The sequence below is a fragment of the Cornus florida genome, unplaced genomic scaffold, assembly GCF_030987335.1.
Source record: "Cornus florida cultivar Cherokee Brave unplaced genomic scaffold, ASM3098733v1 CherokeeBrave_3.0.0_Hap2_Chr06, whole genome shotgun sequence".
NCBI classification, from domain to species: Eukaryota; Viridiplantae; Streptophyta; class Magnoliopsida; order Cornales; family Cornaceae; genus Cornus; species Cornus florida.
The window spans coordinates 69,301,636-69,314,202 of record NW_026775576.1 but is presented as its reverse complement, the minus strand read 5'-3'; the positions used below and the strand labels follow the sequence as shown (position 1 = coordinate 69,314,202).

The 12,567-nt window shown below is 35.2% G+C and overlaps 1 pseudogene; it reads right to left on the bottom strand.

Annotated features, from left to right (window-relative positions):
• LOC132314290 (monocopper oxidase-like protein SKU5) overlaps positions 1-12,567 on the bottom strand; it is a 41,267-nt pseudogene that overhangs the window by 24,776 nt on the left and 3,924 nt on the right.

Below are 12,567 nucleotides of genomic sequence, written 5' to 3'. Positions count from 1 at the left end.
TGTTATTACAAAATAATATATTATATCATCATAATACTTTATAACACAAATATAATATTCTAATTAACTAATATTGCTTCATTAAACATAATTAACAAATAAACAATTAAATGAATAAATTTACTATTTCAACATACACATTTAATTTACATGCACCATTAAATGAACTTAATATAACAATGAAGCATGCACAATAATAGGTACAGGAATCCACACATAATTGAATTTAAATACACTGAACTATTTAATTAATTACGGGGTATTACAGGGAGAATTAGCAATTGGAAGTGCAACATGGGCACCTTGGTTGCCTTAAATGATGGGAGGCGGGGGAGCATAGATTGGCCTTGGCATTCCTAATGGAACTAGGCCTTGTTGTTGTGGTGGATGAACATATGGCCTTGGTATGCCCAATGGAACTTGCATGTTATCATGATGCACATTGAGGTGAAGGATGCCTTGTTGGTCTATGTGACCAAGGTCCTCCACATGGTCCTCATTGTGTCCTTCCATTGATGAAATGGATTGACAAGAATTACCTCTTCCCCTAGGGTTTCGAACAATGGATTTAAGAAGAAATTTAAAGGGACAAGAGTGGGTCTCAATGATCTACGACCATGCATGCACAATGTAACACAACAAGCAATAACAACAAACAATTCACCTTCACAACAAATCAATAATCAACAAACTTCCTCCACATTCAATGTTCTCATACTCCCATGCTTAAACAAAATGCAAAAAAAGTAAATTGCCTCCACACGGGCTCACGATTTATCTAAGAATTGAATTACAAGCCTCCACGCGGGCCGACGATTTAACTAAGGGATGAGTAAAGAAAAGCTCACAAAGGTCCTTTAGTACTTTGACTCCAAATTTATAGCTTAGCTTAGCAATTTTTAAAGTTTTAGCATTTTTCCTTTGCTTGCTTAGCTCATTTGCTTGGAATATCCTTTGCTTGCTTCCTAGCTCAATGTTCCTTGTCAATCAAGAACAAACATAATAAGTAACAAAAATTGAAAACAAAGTAAAGACATGATCAAAAGAGTACTAATTCCTAATTAATTCCACAAATACGATGTTGCCAATTAATCAATCCCCGGCAATGGCGCCAAAAACTATGGTGTCTTCTCGGGCGGTGCACAAAATAATGCACAAAACTTTGAGTTTGGAAATTAGTGTCAAATGAGCACCATAATTTAAATTTATAAACCGCTTAACACCTATACTATGTAGTATGAGTGACAAGGGATTGTCCCAAGGGATTGAGTTGTCGTACTAGCTTGAGGAATCAAAATTAGGGTTAGTAGGTCGAGTGATCAAAATAATGGTTGGTTGGTTGAATTAAACTAGATGCAAATTAAACTAAAGTAAGCAATAATGCAATAGAGAGAATAAAAGAGAGAAAGATCTTGGGGTTTAGAGATCACCATTAAGCATAACTTTTCTACACCTTTAATGAATGATTAATGATGGGAAGAACATGTATTGCAATGTAGAGTGTGTGTGTGGTTGTTTCATTAAGCATAGATGACAAATTAAGCATATATTGTCTAAACAACATGATGGATAGCACAACATATCAAATTAAGCCATTAATCCTTTCTTTAAGCTCACAATCCAAACACATCACAAGGTTAGAGGTACATATTACTTGTCTTTCATAAGTATGGAACATCAACAACAAGCATGGATTATCCTTCCATTTAACAACTACACTACAACTAAGCTAATGGTATGAAATTAAACTAATTAAACTAAGGGAGAGACACAATCCATCAAGAAATGAGTATGAACCATCAAATAAACCACAAGAACATGACATTAAGCACTATGTCTTAAAAATCTCTAGATCTATAACATCAATATACATAGACATGCATCAATAACACAAGAAATAGAGACAAACACATGAACATCTATTCTAGCATACATAGACATATGGATAGAATAAAATGATCAATTGGAAGCATTAAACCACATAAATCATTGAATAAATAAGATCTATATATATAAAAGTGTCAAACATGAATTACAATACAAATCCCCTCAAAATACATAAATCAAGAAGTAGAAAGCATGCTTAGGGCTAACTCTAGCCCCAAGAGGATGTCTAGCCACTCATGGATGATGTCCTCCAACCCTCAAGGGCAAGCTCCATGGAAGAAATCTGCTCCTTGGTTGATGAAGAGTCTCCAATGGTGTCTCTAGCCTCCTCCTCTTCTTTGCTTCCTCCCTAAGAGTTCTCTAAGATATGGTATGATATGATGTGATACAATATGTTCCTCTATGTTATGATACAAAAAGTAATCCTTATCCTTATATAGGTAGGTCAAATGACACCCAAAATGAGCTGGGGTTGTACAGCAAATATTCTCCAATGATTGGATAAAGGACAACTTTTGTGAGCTTGAAATTTAACTTTTTTGCACTGGAGGAAGTTCGATCGATCGAACCTTGGACTTGGATTGATCGAACATGGCTGAGATCTATCGAACTGAAGTTGGATCGATCCTCAATGGCGGCGCCTCTTTGGATAAAAACAAATCAGAGATATTTTGAAGATATTTTTTGGGAAAAGGACAAAAGTGGTTGGTAGGGTGGTACAACTGGATAAGATCAATCATTTGGATAGGAACAAGATGTTCGATCGATCAGAGAATGAAGTTGGATCAATCGAACTTTTGAGATCTTTGAACAGGGACAAACATGGCTCAAATCAATCTTGAAGTGCTGAGATCGATGAAAGTTGGATCGATCAAACTTTTCTTAAGATAGATCGAAGTTGCTGAAATTCCACCATTTGCTTCCTTTTGCTCTACTTTGCTCCTATCTTTGATTAATCCCAGAATTGTTTCAATTATGCTCTTATTTGGCTAAGTTAGCTTACTTTGGGGATAAGTACCTGAAATGGAAATAATACGAAATCAATACAAGATGGTAAAATAAGATAGATAAAGGTCCTAGAATACCTAAACTTAAAGGGTTTAAATACGCACTTTTCAGTGCTCATCATGGGCCACCACTGTAACCTCGTTCACTTCCGGTGAACTTCGGGTTCTCCTTGCATAGGCTCACCGTGCTAATCTCGAGTCACCTGCGAGGCTAGTTGCATAATCCAATATCCTACTAGAGAAGGTCCAGGACCCTTAGATCAGCGACTGCTTTTAGAGAAGATCCCTCTTCCGGCCCCAAGTCTCACATCCACGCGTCTATAACCAGCATTTCTGGATAAAAAAAGCAGATTGCTATCTGGTTAGGAAGTATCTTTCCTTTCCTTGTATATTACTTACTACAATATATATAATTTTATTTTCAGTTTTTCTTCGCAAGGCATCCATCCTGTTGATTACAGAATCCCGTAACAAAAAATAAATAAATAAAGTCCTGTAGCATAACGTATTGCAACCCAATCACAGAACCCACAACCGAAGGAACGCCGAGTTCATCATCGCCAAACTCATCGCTAGCCCTTCCCCGCCTGATCCATCACAGCCGCTATTCTCGACTGTTATTCTATCCCGCCAAGCACCACCACAAGCTACTGCCGTTCCATCCCGCCAAGCCGCGCCACAAGCTCACAGCTCATCTTAGATTGGTGGGTGCTTCATTTAAACAGTGCTTTAATTAACAAAGATTCCAGTTTCGACAAAAAGTTTTTGACCATCACCGACCAAACTGGCAAGGCAGACAAGGTTTCAGAGACCATTACCGGTGAGCTTTAGTTTCGCGGCGGCTTCCCCTTCCAGAAATTGACCCACTGCTCCTTCCCAGAATCAACCCAACACTGGTCCGGCCTCCGTTCCTCTCCTCTTCTTAACGACGATGGCTTCGCCCAAATCAGCCGCCGTCTTTGGAGATCTATCCCCTCCTCCAACCTCAACCCTCGTCACCGCACCACCACTAGATCCATCTCTTCATCCCTCAATCCCCTGTCACGGCCACTATAACAGCACCACCACCTCCATAAAAAAATTTGCCTCAATTTCAGATTTAGTGCTTGTATATATGTGTTATATATATATATATATATATATATATATATATATATATATATATATATACCAGAAACGGTGCTGACGAGGTTGTTTAATGCCCGAAGTTATCAATGACCGGAATTTGTTTGGCCGGGTCTCGCCGGATACCTCGTCGGCGCCGTTTCTGGGTTCGTTGGCGGCAAAACAGACCAAATCACGAGGTTAAAGCCATGTTTGGCTTTGTTGACTGGGATGGGATATTGGAGTCAAACTGTTGGAAATTAAGGGCACTCTTGTCTTTTCATACTTCTAAGGGTAGTATGGTATTTTTAAAAAATTCAACCAAATTTAATGGCCAATTCTCACCGAACCTTGGCCAGATGGGGTGATCTGCAACTTTTTTGTATAGTTCAGGGAGTTTTCTGTAATTTTGATAGTTTATGGGATTAGTTACAGATTTCCCCAAAGTTCAAGGGGATTTTTTGCACTTTACCCTAATAAGAATAATAATAATAATAGATATTATACAATAGAACTACCACAATAAAATGATAGTGATACTTACCCAACGACATAAAATCCGAATCCGTCCAAATGCTAAGAATCTATGACATGTAAATCACAAATGCCAAGAATCCATGACATGTAAATTATTTTTGAACACAATTTCTAGCCACCATTTGTGATTTCCGGTCACAATTGTTAGAATATATTCTATAATATATTGTTACCATGTATTGTTACAATATATTTTACAATATATCTTTACCATATATAGCATTACCTTATATAGTAGTTGTCTTAACCTACCCTCATTACCATATATAGGTAATGACTTGCTCTCCACACATGATCTATCCTATATAAACTCTCATGTATTCTTGTATTACACATCTCATACATATCAATATAATACAGAGTTCTCTCTTTTATATTTAACATGGTATAAGAGCCTTTCAATTTTTGGTAAACAATCTACTAGTTTATCGTAGTCACCGCTGGGGATGGCACCATTAGCCTCATTCTTGTAATACCCCTAATTTTAAAAAGGATATTCCTGGTATTTAATGGTATTTAATTTATTATTTAAGTGCATTTTATTTGATTATGTGTCATTATTTTTTTTTTATTAGGTGCTTAATTGTTTTCTTTTGTGGTGATTTAATTTATTTAAATGATATTTATTTTTAGTTATTTGATTGAAATTACTTGTTAGTATTTTAATTATTTAATTGGCATTAATGGTTTAAGTGTAATTAGTTTAGTTATTTGATTGGAATTACTTGTTAGTGTTTTAATTATTTAATTAGCATTAATGGTTTAAGTGTAATTGGTTTAATTATTCTATGTGTGTCTTATTTTATGTGTGTCTTATTTGGTTTAATTGGGTTTACTAATTATTATTTTGTTCAATTAGATTATTTGTTAAGTATTTAATGGTGAATAGGATAATTAGGTAAATACATCTAACTTGGGTTTTAATTACAGTATAAATTAGGGTTTTATATTATAGCCGTCGTAGGTTTCTACGTTAATTGGATGGGCCGGTTAAGATTGTGAGTTGGACTTAAATGAACCTAGGGTTTAGGAAAACTCTATAAGTATAAGGTAGACGTCTGTGTAGGGTTTTTTTAAACAAAGCACACGTTTTGTGGAAGTGGAGAAGGAAAAACGCTGTTTTTCAAATTCTGCCCAGATTTCATCAAACATCCGATTCCGCTTCGTCCGTGGTTCGATCGAGCTGAATTTTGGAGGAGAGGTTCACGACTCAGTGACGCACAATCTGAGCGGTGGAGATCAGAGTTTGACCTTGGGAACAGTGATTCGTACTCGTGAACAGTAACTGGGTCGCACAGGTTTTTTTTCCATTCTGCCCAGATTTTATCAAACATCCGATCCCGCTTCGTCCGTGGTCCGATCGAGCTGAAATTTGGAAGATAGGTTCATGACTCAGTGTCGCACAATCTGAACGGTGGAGATCAAATTTTGAGTTCGGGAATAGTGTTTCGTACCCGTGAACAGTAACTAGGTTTTGGAACTCGCCGGGATTTTTTAAGAAGACGACGTTGAAACTTTGAACAAAAGTTTCTGAGGCAAGATTCTATCCTTACTCTTTCCCTTAGGCTTCATACTCTTTGCACTCTTAAATGATTCCAGGATTAATGAAGATTAAACCAAACTAAAATGATATCTGTTTTGCTATGAAACTGGTAGTTATAGTAGTGTTGTATGCTTGTTCAACCTAGACTAAGTATGTTTGTGGATGCATTGTGGTTCTGTGGTTCACGTTTTTCCTTACCACTGCTAGTATAAATTATTGAAAGGATAGGTCTAGATGATAGCTATCTTAACTTCTGTAATAGCAACTGTTGGAACTTAAATACTAGGAGGATTTGAATTTAACACTAGATCGGTTTTGTGGAACACTATAATTTGAGCATGTCTACATACATACTGTGAATATTGTTTTGATGCTTACATTATCACAGTTAGTATCAACTGTGGAGGTTAGGATTTTGTGATACATACCCTACATATCTGTATGTCATTTGTAAGGTGTTAAATGGAAGTGTTAATTAATTCTGTCTTTATATCAGACTAAAGGGAACAACTTAAATTGGGCATGTATATGTTATTGTTGTGACCCTGTTTATCAATGCTTATTTTATCACTGCTAACATTGAATGTTGGATGTTGGAATTTAGTTGATATATACTTGATTTATTGGTATTATTGACTACTGGAGGATTGGAAAGTAGGCACCGGTATGGGACGGTGGCATACTAAGGATGGGTTTGGTTTTTAAAGCAATACCATTACCCACCTACTTGGAATAAGGATGGGATTAACTAAAAGTTAAGTCCCGTGGATTTGTATTGTCATGGCAATTACTTGTTGAGCGGCAATACCAGGGATTTTGGATGGATTTTATATATGTACTGTTATGGTGCCTCGATATGAGCTTGAGCCTCAGGACCGATGGTTAGGGAGCGTATATGCATCGGGATGTGTAGCTGGCTACGATGGTTGGAGGTGTACCCTGTTTAGGTATAAGTATATATGCCCACTTCGTGTTCGTTTTAGCATGTTACCTCTATTCAGGTTGAGACCGGCCTGTAGTCCAGTGAGAGTCCTTTAGTGTGACTATATATATATTTACGGACTATTAGCTATTGTTGAATTGTTTAGGATGTACATGCGTATCGGGCCTCTGTTTGGATTGTAGTAGTATAGAACTTGCGCGTGGGCCTGACCCACTTCTATTTTTCAGGTACACGACAGTTCCAGGCTTAGACGTGTTCGTGCTGAGCAGAGGTCTCTATTCACTCTTCCGACGATGTAGGGCTCTCTCTATAGTTTTATTTTTGGACGTTTATTACAGTTGTTCTATCTTCCGTTTGGATGTTTAATAGGGGCCCACTAAAGATGGATTCCCAAGTTGTAAACTGATGGAGTTTTGGAGTTTGGGTTTGATGGATTTTAATAATTATAATATTTTGCGGATTCTATTTTTAGTTCCTTCCAGCTTTAATTTCATTTCTTAATTTATTTTGTATTCCGTGTTCATTATAAAATATTAATTGTTTGATATTCCCTCGGGTTCGGGCCTGGGCCTGATCAACCCGTATCTCGGATCCGAGGGGTATCACAATTCTCTACGGCGGCGGTCAACCAATATGCTTCCGCACTCCAAGATCTTCATATACCCTATCCAGGGAAGCCTCATTGTCTAAGTCTTCCTTTGGGAAACCCAACGAGATGCCTCGTTTAGAGAAGCCCTACCTAGGGATGCCCCGTATAGGGAAGCCTCATTGTTTAACGAGATGCCTCGTTTAGAGATACTCAACATGTTTAATCAACTCTGTCACCACGCCACCATGCGCCTCAAGTGGCAATCCCACTCTTCCATGCGTTTTCACGCGCACCAACGGTAATCTCACACCTTAACTTGTCGGATCAGCTCCGTCACCGCGCCACCACACGCTATCAGTGGTCATCATTCGCTTACACGCGCCTTCAACGTGGTGAATCTTCACAAATTCATCACCCATCGATTTATAGTAGTTACCATCGGGGATGACAACGTCAACCTATTCATGCTCCTCACCTACCTCCAAGATCTTCATAGATCCGCCTTACGTCACTTGACATATCAACGTCACTTGACATATCAACATTGATGTAACGTCAGATACATTCTGCAACGATGCCAGTAGTTGTGCCACGTCACCTACCACGTTAGTTGCCACGCAGCAGAGGTGTCAGTATTAGTGCCAAGTCACCTGCCACTTCAGTTGGCATGTCATCAACCACGTTAGCATCGATGTCACGTCAGCTACATCTGGGGAAAGAATTATCTTCAAACTCAAGGTGGCTTCATATAACCAATCTTGACTTTGAAGGGGTTTAGAATATATTCTATAATTTATTATTACCATGTATTGTTAGAATATATTCTATAATATATCATTACCATATATAATATTACCTTATATGGTAGTTGTCTTAACCTACCCTCATTGTCATATCTAGCATACCTTGTATGGTAATGACTTGCTCACCACATATAACCTATCCTATATAAACCCCCATGTACTCTTATATAACACATCTCATACATCAATACAATATACAGTTTCTCTTTATTTCTAACAACAACAAAAGTTCCATTAATGGAGGTCGGTAAGGTAGAATTGATAGGAAATTGATTCAGTTGGTAAACACTAGAGCCATTGGCGAGTTGATTAGCAAGTTTAAGAAGAGTGTTTGGAATTGGATTAGGCACATTTGACACATTGAATAATCCTTGTGGGTTGAGTCTCGCTGCACTAATGGTCAAGTTCCATGTGATGATCTAGCTTGATTTACTGAAAATACTTGATCAAACGGATTGGGCACATTGGGTAGAGACCCACTAGGGGGCGTGGTGGAGTTGTCATTGTGTAACAAACCCACAGCCACAAGAGTGCTATTATCGTAAGTATTAATCAATTTAGGACTTGTTACTATGTAATAATCTGTAAGGTTTTGATCCGTTGTGACGAGGACAGAATATGATTGACGAACATGTACGTCAAGGGAATCCAGTGTTATTTGATTGGTTTACTTCTGTTTTGACTATCACCATTTCATGATTTTGAATTTGAAAATTTATACTACACGCAATCCCTATATTTGACACTCTAAATCGATAAATCTTCCCTAAATAAACATAAAAATCAAACATATAATCAACATATAAACTAACTTGTAGTTAATCGAAAGAGTAATAATATTTTTGAAGAGTTTGAACGAAATGAGGGGTCGAAGACTCTCATACCCCATTCAGTAGATACACTCAACTAGTCTCACATTACTCCTAATTGAGTATATCAAATAAGAATATGTATAAATCTATTAGACTGACCGAACAGACCAGATGAGGGCTTATCGAACTTTCAAACATTAAGGTGGGACCCATGTTGAAGTCCTATTTGTATGTTTTAAGGACTGATAAGCTCTTTGGCTTGTATTTTCTGTGAGATTAATAAGAATGTAAAACATTGAATTATCCAACCAATAGGATATTTCGGTTCTATATTTCATTAAAACTCACTGTGGTTTCTAACCGATAGGGAGCTTTTGGTTCTCCATTTCATTAATACTTTTCTACCTTAAAATAGAAATGACACTGACACTATTCAATCGATTTTTTACCTTTTGTAAGAGTGAAAGATTCTTGACCTTTTGAATGATTCTTGTACCGTCCCTTATAATTCCTGAGTATTCTATCAGGGTGATTATGATACGCCCAAATGATGCCTTCATAGTGTCCCTAACACTCTAAGGCCACAAGAGAAAACAAAGTTAGTTAAAACCGGATCATATTGATAAACCAAGCAAGCATAAACAAAAATGCTTTTCAAACTAATAAACCAAAAGTTTATAACCAAATTAATAAATGAAAAATGAGCATATTAATGAGTTACATGTATGAATTTATTATTGATTTTTCTTTAGTCTAATGACCTTGGTGGTATGAGATTTTGAATAAATTATGTGATTATCTGAAATTAAATATTAATTTGAATATCATTTTAAAATAATTACTTTCATGGATATTGACTGAGAAATGGTACACGATACGAAACGAATACATGTCAAATTCTAAAAAAAGTAGGAGTAAGACGTGTCTAAACACGGCTAATATAAATATAAATATATGTTTATGTAATACCCCTAACTTTTTAAAGGATTTATTTATTTAAAGGATTTATTTTATTTTATTTCTTTATTTGATTTGATTGTCTATTTGTGTTTGATTAATTATTATTGTGCTAATTGTTTATTTTATTTAATTGTTTAATTGATTTTGTGGATATAAATTGTAAGTTTGTTTGTGATGTAATCTATTTGCCATGTGTTTATTTATTGGTACTTGGGTGATTTAATTATTTATTGTGAAATTGGTTGTTTTATTTAAATTGTTTGTTATTTTATTTTTAAATTTTTTTTCAATGGGTTGGACTAAGTAAATAGGCCAAAGGTTTGGTCTTGAATTATGGAAGAGAAGGCCTAAATGAGCTAATTAGGCTCAAAAGCCCATGGGTATGTGTTATATATATATATATATATATATATATATATATATATATATATATATACTTTTGTGTGTGTGTATGTGTATTTGAGTGTTTTACATATTTTACTTATATCGTAATATTATATTTAATATACTTATTGATATTATATATTTATGTTTTATTAAGTTGTCTGACTTGTATTAGGATTGGGGTTATATATATATATATATATATATATATATATATATATATATTAGTGTATTGGGTATAAATATATATATGTTAGTTACATTAAGAGGGTTTTTAGTACGTGCAAACAAAGATAACAATATGTGAGGGTTTGAGAGAGAGAATTGAACAAAGACCAATGGAGGAAAAAGGAGGTTGTGCTTGGGTAGAAACGGGACCTAGGAGGAAGAACGACAGCAACTTGAAAGTTGTCGGAGTTGGAGAAGAAGACCAGAAGCTTGTGGTTTGATTTTTGATCTGAAAATCCTAAAACGAGTTATATTCTATTTCTCCCCTCAAAACTTATAAGCTCTACACCTTTTGCTGAGATTTTAGAGATTTAATTCATATAAATTAATTAAGTTTATATGATGTTTGTGTTTTTGGTTTCTGTATATATGCATGTATATCTTTGTTTTTCTAAAATTATTAACTTAGTTTTGAAAACCCTAGTTTGGTCAAATTGTTGTTGTTTGATGAATTTTAACCTTGTTTATGCTTTGATTAACTGTAATTGCATTATTTAATTTATTATACAAAATTGTTACGGATATGTATGACGGAATTCTGGACCGAATTCTAAACAACAATTCGATAAGTCCATTTTTGACCATATCATAGTTTTTTTTTTTTTTTTTTTTGGTGAAAAAACGATCAATTAAGAAAAACTCACTAGCATTAGCTTGTGAGCCATGTTAGTTTTTAGCTGAAAACCATCATTTAGATTTTCGAAATCGTTTTTTTAAATCTGTTAAGAGATATCAGAATATTTTTGTGAGTTTTGTTGGAGGCTAAAACGAAGTACGATTGTTCTCAAATTTTAAATTTAGTAATTTTTATTGATTATGTTTTTTATTATATTTTTCCAGAATTTTTAGAGAAACTTTATTTTTAGGCTTATTTTCAGATTTGCTTTCGGCACACTAAAACTCGATTAATTACTACAACTCGATTAATATGCTATGTATGTGTTGGAACATGCTTTAATCAACTTATAAGTTGTTTACACTATATTTATAATTGTTATATTTGTAATAATAATTACAATGGGTTGATTTAATGATTATAATCATGTATATTAATTGTTATTAATGTCCAAGATATGAATCGTGACTGTCTTGGTATGAGGTTAATATATGTATGTGTTATGAAATCGTGTGAACTAGTTAATATGTTTAAAAACACTGATGTGTTACCATTTTAGATATGGCTATGATGCTTAGGTATATATAGGTGTGCTAGCTAATAAGTTTAGTCACATCTACTTTATAACTATGTTAAGATATGGTTGCGATGATTGATATATGTATGTAATGGGGAACAACGTGAAATAACTATTAAGTTTAGACTCACTATACTTTGTTGGATTAGTTGCCATAGACATGATTAGTCTCTGTAGGGGTATGTGGTTCAATGCTTAGGGATTCGTTGCCCAGTGTTAATTATTTATGGTTATTGTTCAGGAATTTGTTGCCCAGCATTATTTGTTTACGGTCAAAGCTCGAGGATTTGTTGCCAGCATTATTTATTTGTGATTTTATGTTCAGGGATTTGTATCCGGTGTTTATTAATGTTTCGGGATTAGTTACCCAATATTCATTAATTATGTAATCTGATATGAGTAAATTCACGGTCTCATGATCAGAGTTTAGAACTGGGGCGTATATTGCTAGAGATATGTCACTAGTATAGAAGATTTATTTCCCTGGGTAGGACTTTGGGACACCAGACCACTTTTGGTGTGTTTTGAGTGGTCTCCATCTATTCTGGTCGAGGCGCTCTATATGTAGTGATTATCT